The sequence below is a fragment of the Hevea brasiliensis genome, chromosome 18 (genome assembly GCF_030052815.1).
Source record: "Hevea brasiliensis isolate MT/VB/25A 57/8 chromosome 18, ASM3005281v1, whole genome shotgun sequence".
NCBI classification, from domain to species: domain Eukaryota; kingdom Viridiplantae; phylum Streptophyta; class Magnoliopsida; order Malpighiales; family Euphorbiaceae; genus Hevea; species Hevea brasiliensis.
Window position 1 is genome coordinate 12,995,070 of NC_079510.1, and position 24,307 is coordinate 13,019,376.

Consider the following 24,307-nt stretch of genomic DNA (forward strand, 5'->3'; position numbering starts at 1 on the left):
CTTTGTCAGATCTGATCAAATCGCTGTCAGGGCACTACTACTGCGACTGCTACTGTGGCTGTGTCTGGTCTCCAGTACCTACACGATGGAAAATTTCTTAGTGGTGCGTAACTTTAAAGAAAAAGAATTGAGTAATTAAAAAAAATAATTCTAGGTGGAATTTCATAACTCTAGGTCAACTGTATTTTTATTGCACTTTAGAAATAAATTAATTATCAGTATCTTATCTATTCATTTGTTTCATTCTTAGTCTTTTAAAATCATATCATTGCCCAAGTAATCTATAACAGATTATAAGGCTAGATACGTGGCAGTATACTGGTTAGACAGTCATATGTCTATCCAATATACATCTATCATGTCAAGCACAAGGCTAGTAGGCAGGCTTTTAAAGCCAGAAATAAAATTAGGCTTAATGGCCAACCGGCAGGCATATAACCTGTAGAACAATCATATCAGACATATTTTGTCAATTAATGATTATCCATATATGTAGTACTGCTATCTGTAGTCTTTAATTGGTATACCAATCGATATAATTATATATATTTAAGCCTAGGTTTACTTTGGGCAAGTAAGCATTGTTAATTATTTAATAGAATTTTCATGTCAATATATAGTGGGAAGGTGGATCCCACATACCTATTTCATGTAATTTAGCATGTAGTGACTCATTAGGGATAAGTCCCTACTAAAATATAATTTATTTCAAGAACCTTTCTTTAGGTTTAGTTTTAGTGTCTTGACTTTGCATATCAAATTGAGCAATTTATGACCACTGTTTGGCCACACTTCCTCCATGGAAGTTGTTCCTCTATGTCTTATCTTTATATTAATTTTTGAATCATGTCATTTGGACTTATAGAACTCAAGTTATAGTCAAATAACCATAACTAGTTCATTTCCAACTTCTGGTTCCTTATCTAGGCAGTTTTGGTATTACAGTTCACCAATTTTTTTGAACAAGTTGTAGCAACATTTAGGCCTAGTGTTCTTCATAGGATTTGTTGCCCTATGTCTTATGGTTACTCAAAATTTTTAGTTGCAATTGTTCAAGTTTTGTAGTAGGAGATATGACTAAAGGACTATTCTAGAGTTAATGGTCACTTATGCAAATTTCTAGATTTGGTATGCTGATCTGACCTAATTAATTGACCTAGTTCCCTCAATTTATGGTTTTGGAAAAAAAAAAAAACAATATTGTAGATCTATGTCTTATTGAAATTTTGGAATTGGTTTTAGGGCATTTGGATTTCTACGGACCAAGTTATGGCCTTTTTCCAAAACTGGTCAAGTAGCCTTTGTCTAGCAATTCTGGGCAGTTTTGGTACTGGACAGTTTTGGTAACCCAACGTGGGCAAGCAATTTGATTGGTTTAATGGCATTTTCTGGGCTTTGTGTTCTTCACAAAAGTTGTAGCTCTATGTCTAATCTTTCCAATGGTATAAACTTCAGGTCATTTGGTTCTGTCTGGAGTGAGTTATGACCAAATGAATGTACATTGTTCATTTGGTCATTTTCTGGGTTCACTATTTGCTAATCTGGATTAGGACAACAATTTGGTCAATTTTTGGGCAGAATTTGGGCATGGTCTCTTCATGAAAAATGAAGCATTTTAGGTCTAGTTTCATATCCAATTAGCTTCATACCAATTGGAGCAACACAATTTCGGTTAGGGCTCAAAACACACACTGAATTTCAACAATTCTCAACCTGCACAAAAGAACACTCCCAAATTTTCATTTCTCCAACTCCCAAACTTCAAATTGGCATTCATGGCACTTATAATATCATCAATTCATTTCAACACAATCAATTTCCAATAATTACATCAAGTCTCCAATATGTAGTTCAAAACCCTAATTCAATTGTCAATCACAATATATACATTCAATAAATTTTCTAGTATAAGTAACTTCATCAATAAACATATAGCCCACATATAACTATTCATCAACACCATTACTCAACATTTACATACATGAAATTATTAATTTCCTAAGTTTCTTATGGATGTCAAATTGAGATATTTACACAAAGTCTTTAATAATTTGTTCAAACCCTAATTCAAATTGTCAATCTCAAACATACACATGTAATTAAATTCTACTACATGTAATTACCTAAATCAACATCACTAATCATCATTTACATGTAAGAATTAATCAAATTCCCATACTTCTCAAGGCTGACGAAAGTTAACACTTCTCCTAACTTACCATATCTTTTGATTTCAAGCATAATTCACTTCATCTTAACTTCAAATCAATTTTTAATAAAGAAAGGAAAATGGTATAAGCACTAACCTTTGTTTCAAGAATCTCTCAACCTTGTAAAACTTCAAAATTTCTCCTTCCTTTTGCTGACTATATTCTTCCCAAGGTGTGAGGACTAATTTTTGTGAAGTGAACTTGTCATTTTATGCGGAAAATGAGAGGGATATTAAGCTTGCATGAAAGAACTTCCATGGAGGAAAGGAATGAAGAGGAATTTGGCCATGGGAATTGGAGTGAAGAAGATGAAGGTGAAGTTAGTGGATGCTTTGTCATCTAATGCCTTTTTTATACCCCACTAACCTTGATTTATTAATTATAATAATTCAAGTTTTAATAATTCTAATAATCCCCCCCCTCCATATTTCTTTTAATTACATTACACTTATAGTTTCATATTTTCATGGGATTTTCAAAATTTTTAATATCACTCATTTTAATAGACATTTAGGTCAAAATTCAACTCTAGGTTCCAAATGACCAAAATGCCCCTCTTCGGGTTATAGACTAGATCCCTGATCCGACGGTTCCTTCAATTTTCATTTTCATCTGTACCAATTAACTAAATTTTCTTTGACATTTTTAATGTCATTGTATCTCAGTAGACCTTTAATTAAGTCCCGACATTATTTCCTAGGGTTCCTCGTAGGTCTGGGGTCATCAACTGTCTACGCAGTGACTTTCCAGTACGGTCACCCATCGCTAGAACCGCAGCTCATTTAACCTAGTTACATTTCATCTCTTTTATTTTCCCTTAATTTTTCTTGATCTTTATTTCATCAATTTATGTCTCCTCACCCTAGTTTAAGTGTAGTTCCAGACATTCTGGCTGTTTGAACAAATATCAGTCATCGGAACAATAGGATGTACGGACTACCTACGGTAAGGGTGTTACAAGGAAAATGTAATACCTGCCACTTTTCAATGATGGAATATCTGTCCTTGACTAAATATTCTAGTGACAATTAAAACTTCATGAATAAATGAGTGGTGGTAAGATGTGAAAATATGTTCATGCATGTGTGTTTACTCAGAAGGAACTTCAGCAACCAATGGATGGACTTTTGGTAGCCGAATTCCCTTTTTTGGCTTAAATCCCTTTTTGGACAAAATAGACTCTAGCAACCGAAACTGCGGCTTCTGGCAGTTGAAAGTCTCGACTATCAAGGGTATAAAAGGGACCAAAGCTTGTTTTTCTACCCAAAACAATTGGGTTTTTCTTCTTCTTCTTTCTTTCTCAACTTTGTGGCATATAAAGAGCTCCTTGAAGAGATTTCCTTGAGTATTTAAAGATCTGGAGGTGGATTCTTCCATTTAGAAGTTTGGAAGATATATTCAAGCTTTGGGGTTTTTGGTTCTCTCACCTATAAGCTCCAAGAAAATAGGTAACATTATGTTCTTCTTGATCTAATAGGTAGATCTAAAAAAATTGATGAGAGATTAGGTTTCTCTAACTTCAAATTCATGTAAAGTTACTTTTAAGATGAGTTTTGAGAAGTTTATGCATGTTAGGGTTAGCGTTTTGTGAGTTTATGTTGAAATTGCGTGTTTTGTTGTTAGATTAGTTATGTTTAAGTATTATGGGCCTTAAATTGCAAGTTCACCTTGATGGATTTGAAGAAATCCATGAATATGTTATGTTGGATTTGGGGAAAACTTAGGATTTGAATTTTTGGTTAATGTTTGTGGGTATTGATTATGATTTCAAGTTGTTTTAGGCCCTAGAGATGTGTATATGTGATTGGATTATATTTCTGAGCTTTGGGATGAGTTTTGAGGTTTTTGGAAAAAGGATTTTTAGGTTTTTCAACTTGGGAATTCTAAAAATTCCCTGGTTTATGTATCAAAAACTAAAGATTCGACAGCCGAAGCATGCAATTTCTCGAAAAATCTAGAAAATTTTCAAATTTGGCAGCCAAAGTTCAAGACTTTGGCAGTTGTAATTTGTGACACCTTTCACCCATCTGCAGTGTAGCCGAGCAAGGTATGCACATTCGATGTCGGAGCACCCTATCTATAACAGCCCTATTTGTATAACCTGCTATATTTTACTGTCTCGGTGACCGGTGTCGGTCCGGACAATTAAGGAGATTAGAACCACATCTAAGACACCTAAATAAGCCCTAGACACAAATAATTAGTAATCACCAAATAGTTGAGTATAAAGAAGAAACAGAACACAAAAAGCTAAATGAGCCGGGAGTCACAGCGATGGGTGACCTTCTCGGGAATGACTGTGAGGTCAGTCTAAACTCAAATTTCGAATAGTAAAATGTGATGCTGTGGTCCTTAGGACTATTGTGAACACAGTGAAAAAGAGAAAACCATGGAAAAGAATTGTTAATTAGGTCAAATAATTAGGTCAGTGATCCAAAAAAAATATCGAATAACTTGCAAACGGATTGAACCAGTGAGGGGCAATTTGGTCAATTCACCCCTAGAGCTAACTCCTGACCTAACTGTCCAATAAAACTGGAAAAAAGAAAATTTTGGGATCAAGAATTAAATTAAAAAAGTAAATGGAAAAGAAATGAAAAAGAAATGAAAAATCCAAAAATCAAAAAGTTTATGACATCATGCATGACATAAGCATGATCTCATTAAAACTATAATTTTAACTTATGAAAATTTAAGGATAATTACACATTAATAAAGATAAAAACTTAAAAAGAAAATACACTTTCTTCTTCCCATACAATCAACCGTCCCTCTCTCACACTCTCTTTCTCTTGCTTTCTCTCTCAACCACCATTAACAACCAAAGAATCAAGCTTCCAAATACTTGATTTCCACCACAAATCTTAGTAAAAAAGCCCTAGAAACCTTCTAAGTGCCATTGGAAGAGAAGATTTGAAGTGGAAGAAAGAGGAAAGAAGTGGAGTTTAAGAAGTTAGAAAAGCTCTAATTGAGGTAAGTAATTGAATTTGGAAATCTTAGTTTAATTATTATGTTTGTATCTTAATTAACTTAGAAATTGTGTAAAATCAAACAAAAACTATTGTTGAGGGACTAAATAAGAAATTTCATCCATCTAGGGTTAAGGTTTGATATGAATGAGTTTGATGGTTTTGAATAGTTATTTGAAGTAAATTAGGTGTATAGATCATGAATATACACTTTGAATGCATTAAATTAAACTTTATGTGTAGTTAGGGTTTGAGCATTTTGAAGAAATTGGAGAAAAATTTGAGAATTGGCCAAATGATGTGGTTAACCTTATTTGAGTTGAGTAATGGTCAATTGTGACCATTTGTGGTGTGTATGAATTGTTGGAACCAAGTTCCAATTCGGATTGGTGAAGGTCAATCTGTAGGCAGCTTGACCTAGGTCCCTTTCAAGGACCAAAACTAAAAATTCACCAACCCAATTGGTGTGAGACCAATTGGGAATGAAACTAGACATAAAATGGCACATTTTTCATTTAGAAATCATGCCTAGAAAGTGACTATAACTTAGTGAACAATTAGGCCAAATCCGGAATTGGGCAAATTGACCTGTACAAAAATGACCAAATGAACAGTAGTTACGTAAATGACCATAACTTGGTCTAGGAAGGTCCAAATGACCTAAATTTTATACCGATAGACAGCTGAGACATAGCCCTACAACTTTCATGAAGGAAACAAGCCCAATTTTTGATCATAACCTGTTTGAAAAATCACCTGCAGTCAACCCACAAAAACTGCCAATAAATAGGAATTTGCCCAGAATTCTGGGTAATACCAAATCCAGCCAACTATGTTCAAATGGCCATAACTAGGGCTACAAAACTCCAAATGGAGTGATTCAAAAAGGGAAATAAAGTTAAGAAAATAAAGAACAACTTCTATGAAGAAAAATTAGCCAAATTACCACAGCAACTTGACCAATGAAACAGTGTAAAATAGGATACCAAATCTGAAATTTTGAAATTTCACCTAAGAGACTTAAGATTTGCGGAAAACAACCAAAACCAACAATTTAGGTAATCAAAATGTGGTATTTGGGTGAAATTGAAATTCCCATACCTATTAAGCATTAAAAAGTCAACAAAATTGACTTGAATAGTATCATAAATAGATTTGAAATTATTTTTAGATTTATGATAAATTATGATACTGAAATACTGTGAAATTGTGTGTTTCATTTGAAAAGAATACCAGGAAAGAACCCGAAGCATCGAGTCAAGGCTAAGAGGTGACTCGTACAAGGTTTGTGCATAATATAGAAATTTCTGTAAATTTTCTTTTGCATATTGTTTTAAATGAATTGTGATATTAAATTGTGATTTAATTGTATTGAAATATTTATTATGCTTTTGACTTAAATTGTTGAAAGTTTACTTGTATGTATTTGAAATGACAATAAATATTTAGTAAATTGCTAAGACAGTTTTAAAACTACAGTGTCATGACCATATATTTGAATGCCTTACTAGCATGACTAGTGGGGGAAAGTAGATTTGAATTTTGATTCCTTCTCTGGCTGAAGTGTTGAGGTGTGTGCCAGTAGAAGAAGAAATTTGAATGGGTACCCATATATTTGAGCTAGCTAGCCTTGTGATTACTCATAAGCCTCCGGCTATTGAGATGAATATTATTTCGAATGGCATGATATAACTGTGTGTTTTTATGAAATTGTTTTGAAACTTCCTAAATGAAAGTGTTTGGACTAAAAATTTATAAATCATGTTTTGTATCTATTTTTCATGTTCAGTTCAATATTTGAATAAATGTGATTTGAATTATGCATAACTGTTATTTTAGTATGTTGTGCACCACTGAGTCATAGTACTCAGTGATGGCTGTTATTGCTGTCGCATATATAGAGACTAGAGGAGCAGCAGAGTGAGCTGCTGAGGCTCTTACAACCACATCCCTTAAGTTTTGACGGGTGTAATTTTATACCCTGATTGTAATATTTAGTTTTATTTATGTAAATGTATATACATGTATAAACTAGTCCTGAGCAGTTGTATAGAGTCTGTAATAATATTATTTTGGATTTTCTCATATATATTTTGGATGATGAATGTAATTTGATTTTACTTTAATGAAAAATGAATGGAGTTATTTGGTGATATATTTTGAAGACAATTGATATAATAATTATTTTGAATTTAGGAGTTGGGAAAAATTTGAAATTGATTGTGTTGTAGTAGTGATGGATTTTGATGAAAAGAATTATAGAAAGTGTTTTTACAGGCTTTTGAAAAACTATTTTTCCCAAATATAGACGATACTCTGCCGAAATTTTTCTAAAATTTTATATAAAAATAAAAATGGACCAAAATTTTAACTAGCTTTTAAACTTCTATTAAATGTAAGAAAATGCTGACCACTTCCAAAAAGTAAGAAAATGGTTTTAAAATCCCTTGTAGGGTACTTAATGAGTTATCGATAGGTCAAGTTCGGTAGTTCATTAGGTATTCTACGGGATCATTTTATACATTACAGAGGGGTAAGGTGTGACACTATCTTATGCTGTCCTGTTCACTATTAATTTTAAACTTCATTTAAAACATGTGGTGATTTTTTTTTTCACAAATTATTTCTGTAGATACCCGGGCAGAGCCTCCTCTGTTTTATTAGCATCTGACTGGTTCCACTATTCACCTGTTAAAAACAATTTTATATCCATTTATCTAGTAATATAACATGTCATTCATTTTCTCATATAATAAATCATTCATAAGAAAATTCATATACAAAGTTCACAAACTTATTTACAGTCTCAAAATGTAATTACATTTATTTACAATGTTCAAATTTAACATACATCTCATTATACATGAACCAAAATGCTAGTCTATACATGGGCCCTACCAAAATAAAATGTAGACTGCTGAAGTGACTCTAGACTGTAGCAGATTTGATCAAATGTCGACTGAGTACTATTATGGCAGCTGCTAGTCTCTAGTACTTACATAATGAAAAAACTAATGTGCTAAGCAAATTACTTAGTGGTGCATAATGGAAAATGAAAATAACTAAAAAAATTGAAATAACAATTCTAGGTCAATCGTATTTTTATTGCACTTTGGATTCAATTGATTTATCAGGATCTTATCTATGCATTTATTTCATTCTCAGTCTTTTAAAATCATATCAATGCTCAAGTAACATATGACAGACTATAAGTGCTAGATACACGGGAGTATACTGGTTAGACAACCATATGTCTATCCTGTATACATCTGTCATGTCGGGCGCAAGGCTAGTGGGTAGGCTTTTAAAGCCAAAACTATAATTAGGCACAATGGCCAACGGGTAGGCATAGAGCCTGTAGATCAATCATATCAGACATATGTTATTGGTCAATGATTATCCATGTAGGCAGTATTGCTACTGTAGTCCCTAATTGGTGTACTAAAGGATCCAACTATATATTCCTAGGTTTACTGTGGGAAATTAAGTATTAATAATTATTTAATAGAATTTTCATATCCATGTATTGTGGAAAAGTATATCTCATATATCTATTTCATGTAATTTAGCATGTAGTGACTTATTAGGGATAAGTCATAAATTATTTCAAGAACCTTTCTTTAGGTTCAGTATTAGTATCTTAAATTTTCATATCAAATTGAGCAATTTGTGGCAGCTGTTTGGCCACATTTCCTTCATAGAAGTTGTTCTTTAATGTCTTGTCTTTATTTCTCTTTCTGAATCATGTCAATTGGATTTATAGAACTCAAGTTATGGTCAAATAACCATAACTGGTTCAGTTGCAAATTCTGGACCTTAATTAGGCAGTTTGGGTAACATACTTTGACCAATTTATTTGGATAAGTTGTAACAACATTTAGGCCCAGTTTTCTTCATAGGATTTGTTGTCCTATGTCTTATGATCACTGAAAATTTCTAGTTGCAAATTTTCAAGTCCTGTAGAATTAATTATAGCTACTTTATTGGACTGGACTCAAGTATCTTGTAGCAACAGGATTTCAATTAGGTCAGTAGCTTTGACTCAACATTTAAGCTTCTTACATTCATAAGTTGAGGAAGATAACTAAAACAAAGTTGAAGATATGTTTCTTAGGTTTCCAGAATGGTATGGCTCATTTCAATTAAAGATTTCTAGTGGGAGATATCATTAAAAGACTAATCTGGAGTCAATAGTTACTTATTCAAATTTCCAGATTTTGTATGCTATCTTGACCTATCTAAATGACCTAATTCCCTTGCTTTCTAGGTTATGGGAAAAATACCAATATTGTAGGTCTATGTCTTATTGAAATTTTGGCACTAATTTTATGTCATTTAGAGTTTTATGGACTAAGTTATGGCCACTTTTCCAAAACTGGTCAAGTTCTCTAGATAAAGGCAATTCTGGGCTGTTTTGGTTCTGGACAGTTTTGATACCCCAACTTGGACAAGCAATTTGACTTGGTTAATGGCATTTCTAGGCTTTGTACTCTTCCTAAAAGTTGTAGCCCTATGTCTAAGCTTTCCAATGGTATAAATTTTAGGTCATTTGGACCTGTCTAGAGTGAGTTATAACCAAATGAATGAACACTGTTCATTTGGTCAATTTTCTGGGTTCACCAAATGATAATCCAGATTAGGGCAACATATTGGTCATTTTCTGGACAGAAGTTTGGCATGGTTTCTTCATGAAAATTCGTTCATTTTAGGTCTAGTTTTACCTCCAATTGGCCTCATACCAATTGGAGCCACACAAGTTCACCTATGGCTCAAAACATACACTGCCCTCAACAAATACTCAACCTGCACAAAAGAACACTTCCAATTTGCATATGTCCAACTCCCAAACTTCAAATTTCATACATGGCACTTCTAATTATCATCAAACAAATCTCAATTTGGTCAAATTCCAGCAATTTACACAAGTCTCTAATAATCAATTCAAAACCCTAATTCAAATGGTTAAGGTCAACATCACATATTCCGTAAATTTTCTAATACATGAAAAATTATTCCTCAACATATAACTCATTCATCAACACCATTAATCACCATTTAAATTCATGTGATTATCAATCTCCCATGCTACTCAAGGCTACCAAAATGAAGCAATTACACAAAATCATCAATAATTTGTTCAAACCCTAATTCAAATTGTCAACCTCAACATATACATGAAATTAATTTGCTAGGTTATGTAATTACCTTAACCAACATCACTACCCATCATTTACATGCAAAAATAAATCAAACTCCCTTAGAGTCTATGGCTGCCAAATTGAAGGCTCTCAAATACTCATTGATTTTCATCAATTTTTTTAACATATCAACTCATCCTAAGCTCAAAACAAGAATTAAGGAAGAAAAGTGGAAAGATTGAGCACTAACCTTGAATTATGACTTTTCCAAGCCTGTAAAACTTCGAAATTTTTCCTTCCTTTTGCTGCCTATAGTCTTCCCAAGGTGTGAGGGTTAGTTTTGTGAAGTGAGCTTGTGATTTTAGCTTGAAAATGAGAGTGATTTAAGCTTTACATGAAGGAGCTCCATGGAAGAACTTGGGAGCTTTGGTTAGGCCATTTGATGCAGTGAGGAAGAAGATGAATTAATGGTTGTGACTTTGTCATTTTATGGCTTTATCTACCCCCGCTATAAATTGTTTAGTTATTATAATAATCAAGTTTCAATAATTTTAATTGTACCCCCTCATTTCCCTTAATTACATTTCACATATAATTTCTTATTTTCATGGGGTTTTCAAATTTTTTACTTTCACTTATTTTTAATGGACATTTAGGTCAAAAGTCAATTCTAGGTGCCAAATGACCAAAATGCCCCTCTTTGAGTTATAGTCTAACTTTTTCGATAATACCGATTTAATTCCTGATCCGACGGTTCCTTTAATTTTCGTTTTTGTCTGTACCGATTCACTAAATTTTCTTTGACATTTTTAATGTCATCTATATCTCAGTTGACTTTTAATTAGGTCCTTAAAATTATTTCTCGGGGTTTTCCCACGGTCTGGGGTCGTCAACTGTCTACGTAGTGACTTCCCGATGCAATCACCCATCGCTACAGTTCCGGCTCGTTTAACCTAATTGCATTTCCTTTCTTTTATTTTCTCTTAATTTTTCTTGTATTTTTTTGTCACAGCTTACCCCTCTGTAAGGCATAACATGATCCCATGGTATATCTAATGAATTACTGACTCCGTCTGTCATACCTTACCCCTCTGTAAGGCATAACATGATCTTATAGAATACCTAATGAACTACCAAACTTCACCTACCGATAACTCATTAAGTACCCTACAAGGGATTTTAAAACCATTTCCTTACTTTTTAGAAGTAGTGAGCGTTTTCTTACATTTAATAGAAGTTTAAAAACTAGTTCAAAATTTTTATCCATTTTATTTTTACGCAAATTTTTGGAAAAATTTTGGTAGAGTACTGTCTGTATTTTAAGAAAACAATTCTTCAAAAACCTGTAAAAACACTTCCAATATCTCTTTTCATTAAACTCATTACTACCTCAATACAATTCAACATCATTTCTCAATTCAATTGTCATAAAAAATAACACTCAATAATTCCATTCATTTTTCATTAAAGTAAAAACAATTTACATTCATCAACCAAACTTTACATTAGCAAAACCAAAATAATATTATTACAAACTCTATACAACTGCTCATGACCATTTTATACATGTACATACATTTACATACACCAAAATAAATATTACAATCAGGGTATAAAATATACCCGATAAAACTTCAGAAATGTTGCTCCAAGATCCTCAGCAGCTCATTTTGTTGCTCTTCTAGTCCCTATATCTACGACAACAATAACAGCCATCACTGAGTACTATGACTTAGTGGTGCACAACATACTAAAATAACATTTATGCATAATTCAAATCTCATTTATTCAAATATTGAACTAAACATGAAAAACGAAAACAAAACATGATTTATAAATTTTTAGTCCAAACAATTTCATTTAGGAAGTCTCAAAACGAATTTCATAAAAACAAACAGTTCTATCATGCCATTCGAAACAATATACAACTCAAAAGCCGGAGGCTTATGAGTAATCACAAGGCTAGCTAGCTCAAATCTATGGATACCCATTCAAATTTCTTCTTCTACTAGCACACACCTCAACACTTCAGCCAGAGAAGGAATCAAAATTCAAAACTAATTTCTCCCACTAGTCATGCTAGTGAGACATTCAAATATATGGTCATGACACTGTGGTTTCAAAATTGTCTTAGTAATTTACTAAACATTTACTGCCATTTCAAACACATACAAGTAAACTTTCAACAATTTAAGTCAAGAGCATAATAAACATTTCAATACAATGAAATCACAATTTAATATCACAATTCATTCAAAACAATTTGCAAAAGAAAATTTATAGAAATTTCTGTGTTGTGCACAAACCTTATACGAGTTGCCTCTTGGCCTTGACTAGATGCTTCGAGTTCTTTCTCGGTATTCTTTTTGTAACACCCTCCCTGTAGCAACTCCGTACATTCTACTGTTCCAGTGACCAGTGTCGGTCCGGACAGCTAGAACGTCCGGAAAAATATTTAAACTAAAGTGAGGAACCATAATTAACTCAAATATTAATAAGAAAAATTTAGAAAAAATTTTAAAAATAAAATACAACCAAGTTAAATGAGCCGGTACCCTAACGATGGGTAACCTAATGAGAAGTTGCGGTTCTCGCAATTAGGAGCCCTAGACCTGGGGGAAAATTCATAAAATAATTTTTGGGACTCCAGAGAAGGATCATTGAGGTTTCTATGGCATTAGAATGCCAAGAAAATACTTAGGAAAAATTTTCAATCGGTACAGACAATTTTGGTCTGTTAAGCCAAACGGAGGGCATTTTGGTCATTTCGCCTTTAGAGGTGATTTTTGGCCGACTTGTCCAGTTAAGTAAATAATTATTATAACATAAAATGTGAATAAATATTGCTAAAAATTGAATTGAAAATGAGTAGCAAAGAAAATAAAAGAAAATGAATTAAAATTGCAATTTTGACCTCATGCTTATGTCACTAAGCACTCTCACCCAATCACATTGTGACACATGTCCATAAACCACTTAAAATGAGTCAAATGGGTAGAAAATTGAAATGAAAAACTGAACTCTTCTTCCTCATTTCCCGTCCACCATAGCCAAGAAGCTTTCTCTCCATTTTTTCTTTTAAAGGTTGATTTTCCTAAGCTTCCTCACCTCAAAACCTTATCCTCCCTTCACTAAAAATTATACCCACACCAAGGAGAAGTGTTTGGCAGCCAAGAAAGAATAAGAAAGTAAAGAAAAATTGAAGCCTTGGTTAGCTTGGATTTAAGCTACAAGAGGTTAGTGCATATTTTCATATCTCTCACTCTTTATTCCATGTTAGAGGCTTAAATTGAGTAAGAAATTATAAGGAATTGAAATAAAATATATGTGTATGAACACCAAGAATTTGGCAGCCATGGGAGGAGTTTGGAAATTATTGATTTGTTTGAGCTAAATAGCTTAGAAATGGTTGTTGATAAGGATATTTGAGCTAGATGTTGATTTGGGTATGTTAGATAAAGTGATAGATTGTTAGGGTTAGGGTTTTGAGATTAATTGAGGGTTTAATACTTATATGTTTAAATTAAATTCTAATGGTCAATTAGTGACCATTTGATGAATTTTGACCTTAAATTGGAGACTATTGTGGTATTGGAATTGAAATGGTATGCTGCCCATGGTGACCTGCAGATTTGGACATGAGTCCAGCAGGTTTGGGCAGCCATAACATGAATTGTAGAGGTTCAGTTGGTGTTTGGCCAATTGGATATGAAACTAGACACATAATGGCACAACTTTGGTGAAGAAACCATGCCCATAAGACCAAACCAAGTGGACCAAAAGCTTACCCCAATCCGGGTGACCTGCAGTGTGTTTCTGCAGAATGACCAAATGAACAATATTTGGTCATTTGGCCATAACTCAGTGTAGAATGGTCCAATTGACCTGAAATTTTACCCACAACAAGCTGAGATATATATGAACAACTTTTATGAAGAAACCTAACCCAAATTATGACAAGAACCTATCCAACAAGTGAATTAAATCACTGTTCACTGTACTGTAGATATGGTCAGTCTAGAAAAATTTCAATCCGGCCAGTTGTGGTTTTTTGACCATAACTTGAGCTAAAAAACTCCAAATGGAGTGATTCAAAAAAGGAAATTCAACTATACAAAATAAGGAATAACTTTCATGTTGATCATTTTGCCAAATTCCCACTGCAAAATTGACCAATGGAACAGTAAATACAAGGCATAAAAACTGAAAATTCTGCCCAACTAACATTAAGCTTAGAAATGGTATTGGCAACCAATACAAACAAATTTTGAATGCAAAATGTGGTATGTTGATGATATTAAAACCAATGTACCTATTGCCTATGCAAAAGTCAACATTTTTGTTGACCAATGAATGGAATAGTAACACTAAAACTTAAATTCCAAAAATTGTGAAACTTAAAAGTATGAAATGCCCTAGTATGCCTAACAAGATTGGTTTGGATAGCTTGGCATGCTAATAGGGTTCAGTTAGCAGTACTGCACATGGCATTATACCATTTTGTGATTTCATGGCCTTTAGCCATTCTGACATTGTGTTGATATTTGGCCTTGTGCCTATTGTTATTATAGCTTATTAGCTGTTCTGTTGCACACCGGGAGATGCATATGTGACCGATGGTGTGACGGCCCGAGGTTCTAGATACCCAGTGCCAGTTTACCCATTTATCCAGTCCAGTCATCCAGTATAGGTTACTTGGGCACCCAAAAATGAAAGTGAACAAATTTAATGAAATAATGAATAGAACAAGTACATAATAAATAAGATTACCAATAATGATAAAAAAAATTGTCTACATAAGACATCAAAACATGCACTACATATTTACTTCCTGTTATTTCTTTTTATTTTATTATTGGCACCACTAAGCATTATTGCTTAGCGCGTTGCTTTTGCCACGCGTAGGTTCTGGAGATACTGACCGAGAGCCCAGTAGACCACAGACTGGGTGAGACCTCCTGCAGCTCTGCATAGTGTCCGTGTCACCTCACCATCTTCAGTGCATTGGTAGGACACTAGGTTTCATTTTGGTATTTTGTAACTAACTTTTATTTTCTCTTGTGTAATTGAGACTTATGTAATGTATTTTGATGTTAATGTAAATAGTGAAAATTGTGTTTATGAATGGAAAATTGAGTATTTATTTATTGCTTATATATGAATACCATGAGAAATGAATGATTGAGAAATGGAAATGTGAAAAATATTGAGATTTTGATGATTATTGGAGTTTGAGAATGATTGGAAAAGATTAGTGGAAGTGTTTTTCACAGGTTTCGAAGAACTGTTTTCTCCATTTTTAGCCGGTACTCTGTCGGATTTTCAATAAAATTTTTGGAACCTCAAATAAATTATAATTTCAATAAATGACTTAAATGAATTATATTTCACAAATTATATTCAAAACTATGATAAAAATAAATTAAGGAAGAATAAAAATGATTGAGATAAAATAGAGTGTTTCGGTACACTATGTGACATATTTTAGTCGGATATACTGTAGACGGGTAAGGGGTGTCACACTTTTCGACTGCAACACACAATTTTATAATGTTTTAGTACCATAATTTATCATTAATCCAAAAACAATTTCAAATCTATTTATGACACTATTCAAATCAAATTATTGACTTTCTAATGCTCAATAGATATGGGACTTTTAATTTCACCCACATACCATATTTTGGTTACCTAACTTGTTGGTTTTGGTTGGTTTCTCAAACTTTTAGTTTCTTAGGTGAAACTTCCAAAATTTTAGATTTGGTGTACTGTATTACACTATTCCATTAGTCAAGTTATTGTGGTAATTTGGCTATATTTTCTTCATAGAAGTTATTTCTTATTATCTTAAATTTATTTCCCTTTTTGAATCACTCCATTTGGAGTTTTATAGCCTAAGTTATGGCCATTTGAACATGGCTGGCCAGACTTGGTGTTACCCAAAATTCTGGGCATTTCCTGGATTTTGGTAACTTTTGTACATTGACTGTAGGTGAGTTTTTGGACAGGTTATGTTCAAATTTTGGGTTTGTTTTCTTCACAAAAGTTGTAGGGCTATGTCTCAGCTTTTTATCGGTATAAAATTCAGATCATTTGGACCTTCCTAGACCAAGTATGGTCATTTATGTAACTACTATTTATTTGGTCATTTTTGTACAGGGTAGTGTGCGCAATTCCAGATTTGGTCTAATTGTTCACTAAGTTATGGTCACTTTCTAGGCATGATTCCTGAATGAAAAATGTGCCATTTTGTGTCTAGTTTCATTCCCAATTGACCTCACACCAATTGGGTTGGTAAATTTTCAGTTTTGGTCACTGAAAGGGACCTAGGTCAAGCTGCCTGCAGATTGACCTTAACCTATCCGAATTGGAACTTGTTTTCAACAATTCATGCACATCACAAATGGTCACAATTGACCATATCTCAACTCAAATAAGGTCAACTACATCATTTAGGCAATTCTCAAATTTTTCTTCAATTTTTCACATGCTCAAAACCCTAGCTACACATAAAGTTCAATCTAATGCATTTCAAAGTGTACATTCATGATCTATACACCTAATTCACTTCAAATAACCATTCAAAACCATCAAACTCATTCATATCAAACCCTAACGCTGGTTGACTGAAATTTCTATTTGGTCCCCCAAGGATAGTTTTTTGTTTGATTTTACACAATTTCTAAGTTTATTAAAGCATATGTGCATGAATTTTAAAGAGAAACTAAGTGATTGCTGACTAAACTCTTTCCTTCACAAATCAACGGTAGTATCCAGTTAACCCCAGAAAACTGTGAATCTCTGTGACATTTCTGGGTGGCCTCCAATTAAGGACAGCTTCAATCTTATTTGGATCTACCTTGATGCCCTCTTCTGATACTACATGCCCCAAGAAGGATATTTCTTTCAGCCAAAATTCACACTTCGACAATTTAGCATATAACTGTTTCTCTCTCAAAGTCTGCAGTACAATCCGCAGATGTCTATCATGCTCTTCTGCATTCCTCAAATAGACCAATATATCATCTATAAATACCACAACAAACTGGTCGAGGTATGGTCTGAAGATAGTGTTCATCAGATCCATAAAAGCAGCCGGAGCATTAGTTAACCCGAATGGCATGACTAGGAATTCATAATGGCCATAGCGGGTTCTGAAGGCAGTTTTGGCAATACTCTGCTCTTGTACTTTCAACTGATAATAACCTGATCTCAAGTCAATTTTGGAGAACACAGCTGCACCCCTCAACTGATCAAACAAGTCATCAATGTGGGGTAATGGATATCTATTCTTTATTGGCACCTTATTCAACTGCCGATAATCAATGCATAACCGGAGAGTGCCATCCTTCTTCTTTACAAATAACACTGGCGCTCCCTAAGGTGACACACTAGGGCGGATAAAGCCCTTGTCAAGCAACTCCTGCAACTGTACTTTTAACTCTTTTAATTCTGCTGGTGTTATAGAGATTGGGTCCACACTAGGCATAACATCAATCTCAAACTGCACCTCTCTTTCTGGAGGTAATCCTGGCAATTCATCAGGAAATACATCTGGAAAATCACATACAGTAGGGATATCCCTTAGTGCTGGACTCCCCACTTGGGTGTCTATCACATGTGCCAAGTATGCTTCACACCCCTTTCTGATCATTCTTCTGGCCAGTGCAGCCGAAATGATGTTTGATGGCAGTAAATGCCTCTCCCCGTGTATTACCACATCACCGTACAGAAGGAGACCAAAAGTGACTGTCTTCAGTCTACAGTCAAACATGGCGTGATGCCTGGCTAACCAATCCATGCCCAAGATAATATCATAATCTCCGAAGGGCATTTCAATCAAGTCTGACAAGAAAACATGTCCTTGGATCACCAAAGGATAGTCCCTATAAATTCTGTTGACCCGGACCTCTTATCCTAACGGACTAGTTACTAGCACTTCAAAATCCATTTGCACACATGGAACAGCAAGTGAACTGACTATGCTAGCACTAACATATGAATGGGTTGAACCCGGATCAAACAATACAAATACTTCTTGTTCAGAGATAGAGAATGTACCAGCTACCACATCAGAAGTCTTAGCCTCTTCTCCCTGTCTCATTGTGTAGATTCTGATTGAAGCACTTCCTTGTCCCGACTGACCAACTATGCCCTGACTGCCTGAAGCAGTGCCTCTACCTCTGCCTCTTCCTCTGCCAAATGACTGTGAACCTCTGGGAGCAGGACTCTGAATAGATTCCTCGGCAGTAGTAGGAGTTGGACTATATCTCGGAGCACTAGTACAGTCTTTAGCTATATGGCCCTTGCCTTCACCGTTAAAGCAGGCTCCAGTGGCCCAGTAGCACTCCCCCCCATGAATCTTACCACAAGTCTCACAGGGGCGGGCAGAATGTGAACCCTTGCTCGACTGTTGACCAGACCTAGGGGGTCTCTGTCCGGAGAATCGGCCCCTACCAAATCTTCCACCTCGACCCCTGCTGGGTCCACTAAACTTCTTCTTTTTCCCAGAAGTCCCACCAGAACTCGGCTCTACAGACTTTTCTCCCTTGTCTTTCTCTAATTTCTCATATTTCTCTGATTTTTCTTTCACTGGGGTTGCTTCTGATTCTATTCTTTCCAACTCAAGTGCTTGAGACATGAGTTCTGAGAAGTTGCTATGTCGGAATCCCACAACTTGCATCCTTATGCTGGGCTTCAAACCGGTCTCAAATCTCTTGCACCTTGCCTTGCTAGTAGTAAGGAGACTCCCCGCATAGTGACTCAGGTGGGAGAACTCCCTCTTATACTCTGCCACCGATCGGTTTCCTTGTTTCAGACTCAAAAATTCTTGCAGTTTCTGGTCAACATATGCATCTGGGATGTATTTCTGTCTGAATTCTCTGATGAAGTCATCCCAGGTCAACACTGGTGGTTCAGCCAAGCTGTGGGGGATGGTCTTCCACCAATCATACGCATCCCCTTGCAGTAGCGACACAGAGTACTCAAACTTCAGTTCATCTTGGCAATGTAGCTTCTTAAATACTCTGTCCATTCTTTCAAGCCATTGCTCTGCCTCTAAAGGGTCCACTGTACCCTTAAATTCTGTAGCCCCATACTTCAATAACTTGTTATACTGTCTGGTTAGAGGCAATGGTTGTGCCACAGGTGATTGTGGTGGAGCTTGAGCAGGCATACCCCTAGCCATTTGTTGAAACATCGCAGCCATTTGCTGTGCGAACTGTGCAGGAAACTGCGGCATTTGCGGAGCTGGTGCTACTGACCCACTGACATTCGGTAAAGCTGGGGCTTCCTCTTGTGCCTCAGCTTCAACAGACTGCTCAACTGAGCGATCCCCTTCTTCCATTTCAGTTTGAAGTTAGGGTATCTCCTGAACAAGTAACACATGGAGATTTCCCTCTGTTAGTTCATATTTATGATGTAATGCACTGTATGTAACAAAAATGGATATTGAGCAGTTGTACTTAACAAAGAAAGACACAAATTCATAGGTTAAAACATACTTCAAAAATTTGCTCTGATACCACTAAAACATGTCACACCTTACCCCTCTGTAAGGCATAACATGATCCCGTAGAATACCTAATGAACTACCAAACTTCACCTACCGATAACTCATTAAGTACCCTACAAGGGATTTTAAAATAATTTTCTTATTTTTGATAAGTGGTGAGCATTTCTAATAAGTATTTTAAACATGTAATTAAGTTGAAAGCTAGTTGGAAATTTTAGCCCATTTTATTTTTCCGCAAATTTTATAAAAATTTTGACAGAGTTCCCTCTGTATTTTGAGAAAACAGTTCTTCAAATACCTGTAAAAAGCACTTCTAGAAATTTTCTCAATAACTACTTCAATTTCATACGCAATCTCAATCAAGTTCTCAACACATTTATCAACTTTCAATTTCAAATCCACTATCCAATGATCATCAAAATACTAACAATCCATTTCATTCAAATTAAATAAAACAGTTCCATTCCTATTTCGTTAGAAACAAAACAATTTAAATAGATCATTACAAAATTTACATTAAGAGAATTTCAAACTACAATATATATTACAACTTTATACAAATTTTATATAACTGCTCAAGACCCATTTTTACATGTCCATACATTTATGTGCAATATATACATCAAAAGAAATAATTACAATTAAGGTATAAATTATACCCGAAGACTTTAGGCTGAATGATCTTCAATCTTTAGCAGCTCAGTCTACTGCTCCTCTAGTCTCTGATTCTGACAAAGAATAAAGCTATCGCTGAGTACTAGGACTCAATGCTGCATAACATACTAAAATAATCTTTATGCAAAAATAAAATCACATTTATTCAAAAATTTGACTAAACATGAGCATTAAATACAAAACATGAATTATGAGATTTTAATGCAAACCACGTTCATTTCGAAGTATCAAAACACATTTCATAAAACCCACAGTTAGATCATGCCATTCGAAACAAATAGAATCTCAATAGCCAGAGGCTAAAGAGAAATCACATCAAAAGGCTAGCTAGCTCAAATATATGGATATCCATTCACATCCTCTTCTTCTGGCACACCTCAACACTTCTCCAGAGAAGGAATCAAAATTCGAAACTAATTACCCCCACTAGTCGTGCTAGTGAGGTATTCGAATATATGGTCATGACACTGTGGTTTCAAAACTTATCTTAACAATTTGCTAAATATTGCTATTTCAAATATACACAATAACTTTCACAGTTTAAATCAAAACATCATAAATAATGTTACAAATAAACTTTCAACAATTCCAAAGCACAAGTAAAATACATATTTCGTTCACTTTATCAATGAATTTTAAAGCATGGAGATGTTGTGCACAAACCTCAAGCGAGTCGTCCCTTAGCCTCAACTCGGTTCCTCGGGTTCCTACCCGATATTCTTTTCAACTGAAACGCACAATTTTACAATGTTTCAGTACTAGAACTTAACACAAATCCAAAATAAATTTAGCTTCACATTTACCTAGTTCTAACGTGTTAAATTCGACGTTCTCGAAATTTTTGTGTTTTGAGTTACTATTCACTGAACTATTGAAGTCAAATTGTTGACTTTCTAAGGCTTAATAGGTATGGGAATTCCAAATTCACCTACATACCACATTTTGGTCACTAAACTTGTTGGTTTTGGTCATTTTCTCAAAACTTAGGTCTTTTAGGCAAAATTGCAAATTTTCGGTTTTGGAGTCCTAAGTTGCACTGCTTCATTGGCCCTTTTTCTGTTGGAATTTGGCAAAAATTCCTTCATAGAAAATGTTCCTTATTGTCTTAAGTGTATTCTCACTTTTGGATCACCCCAATTAGAGTTTTGTAGCTCAAGTTATAGCCAAAATATAATTACTGTTCACGTGCACTGTTCATACTGCAATTTAGGTTCTGACAGATTTTTGATCCAAATTCATTCAATAATTTGATCATGTTAAGTCCATAATTTGGTCTAATTTCCTTCATAAGAAATGTTCTACTATGTCTTAGGTTTCCATCGGTTCAAGAATCGCCTAAATCGGAGTTTTCTAGACAGAGTTATAGCCATTGGAACTTTACTGTTCAAATGGAAATCTGCAGTTTTGCAGGTTCAATAACTCAACTTTGCTCAATCATTTGATTAGGTTAATGGCATAATTTGGGGTGGTGTTCCTCATGAAAGTTTTATATCTATGTCTTATATAATTACTGGTAAAATTTCAAGTCATTTTGACTTTCTTAGCTCGAGTTATGACCAAATGAATAATTACTGTTCATTTGGTCAGTTTGTGCAGTGGCAGCCTGCTCTCATTTCACTTTGGTCAATTGGTTCACTAAGTTTTGGTCAGTTTTTTGCCATGGTTCCTTAATGAAAATTGTGCTATTTTATGTCTATTTTCATCCCCAATTGGTGGCATATTAATTGGACTTGTAAAATTTCCGTTTTGGTCCTTCAAAGTTGGCTTGGTCATGCTGCCATTTGCCCTACGAATTTAACTTTCATTCTTACAATTTCCACACATCTCTTTTGGTCATTATTGACCATTTTTCATCTCACAATAGACCAAAGTCATCATTTAAGCATTTCTCCAAAATTTGGTTCACAAACCCTAACATTCAAACCCTAACTCATTGATCTCATGCATTTAACTACATTTAATGGTTTTAGTGCTAATCATTCAACTAAGTAAGGTTTCTAAACTCATTCAAACCCATTAAATTCATGCAATTCATACTCCCTTCAAGCTGGCTGAAAATTTAATAATAGTCCTTCCCCCATATTTTCATTTCATTTAATGAATTCTAAGCTTATTTAAGTAACAAGCATGCACTTAAAATAGAAATTGAAGGTTAGAATACCAACCTTAGGTGAAGCCTTTGATCTTCACTTTTTGTTCTTCTTCTTTCTTCTTCTTCTTGCTTTCTTATGCTTCCTCTATACTCTTCAAGGTGCAAGAATGAAGTTTAGGTGGAGAATTTTAGGGGGAAGCATGTTTAGTTTAGGGTTTCAAAAGCTTGATGAGGCTTATCAATGGTAGAAAATGAAATAAGAGAGAGGGAAGAGAGAGAGGATTTCGGCCAAATGAAGAAGACAACCCAACAATTTCTTTTTTATTTGTTTTTAACTCTAATTATCTTAAATTTTGACTTGGTCAACTTTTATAAAATAAATTATATTTTTGACATCATGTATGAGTCATTTAGATAATGTTATAAGTCATATTTCATTTCCTTTTCTTTTTCCTTTATTTTTCTATTAGTTCTTTAATTTAATTCTCGATTCCGAAATTTTCTTTTCTCCAATTTTATTTGACAGTTAGGTCAGGAGTCAGCTCTCAGGGTCAATTGACCAAATTGCCCCTCGTTGGTTCATCCCGGTTTGCAATTAATTCCATATTTCTTTCGGCTCCCTGACCTAATTATTTGACTGGCTTAACAGTTCTTTTTCGTGATTTTCTCTTTTCCACTATGTTCATAAGGGTCCTAAGGACCGCAGCGTCACTTTTTACGGTTCGAAATTTATGTTTAAAATGACTTCGCAGTCGTTCCTGAGAAGGTCACCCATCGCTGTGACTCTCTACTCGTTTAACTTCTTCTGTTCTGTTTTTCTTAGTTATACTTAACTAATTAAACATTACTAATTATTTGTGTTTATGGCTTATCTAGTTGTCTTAAGTGTGGTTCTAATCCCCTTAATTGTCCGGACTGACACCGATCACCGGAACAGTGAAATCTACCAGCTATGCAAATGGGGGTGTTACAAAGTGTTTCCACTGCCAAAAGGATGGGCACTGGAAAAGGAACTGCCCAGAGTATCTTGCTTCTCTGAAGGACAAGAAGGATACACCTTTGGAAGGTATGTCCATATCTTGTTATTTAAATTCTGATGATACTCGTAGTTCATCTACAGCTTGGGTTTTAGATGCTGGTGCCAGTTCTCACATTTCTAATGATATGCAAGAACTAGCAAATAGTAGCGGCTTGCGTTCTCAAGATTTTAGAGTCCGGATTGGCAATGGCTCAACTATTGAAGCTTTAGTCATAGGATCTAAATCTTTTTACATGTTTGGACATGTTTTGTGTTTGGATGATATTTTATATGTACCTGATGCTTTTAAGAACATCATTTCTATATATAGTTTCACTAGAAATGGCTATGAATTTCAGTTCATAGATGATGTTTGTAATATTTATTTTGGAAATAAATATGTTGGTTCGGGTTATATGAATGATGGTCTTTATTATTTGGATAATAATGACAAACACAAATTAAATGCAAGTGATCTAAAAGAATGCAATGCCATGGTGAAAACCAACTCAATTTCAAAATATATTTGGCACTTAAGGTTATGTCATGTTGTAGAAGATAGGATTGCAAAATTGGAGAAAATGGGGATTCTATCCTCATTGGGCTTTGAGCCTACTCCAATTTGTGAATCTTGCCTTCAGGGCAAAATGACTAGATCACCCTTTGTTGGACAAGGGCTAAGAGCTGAAAA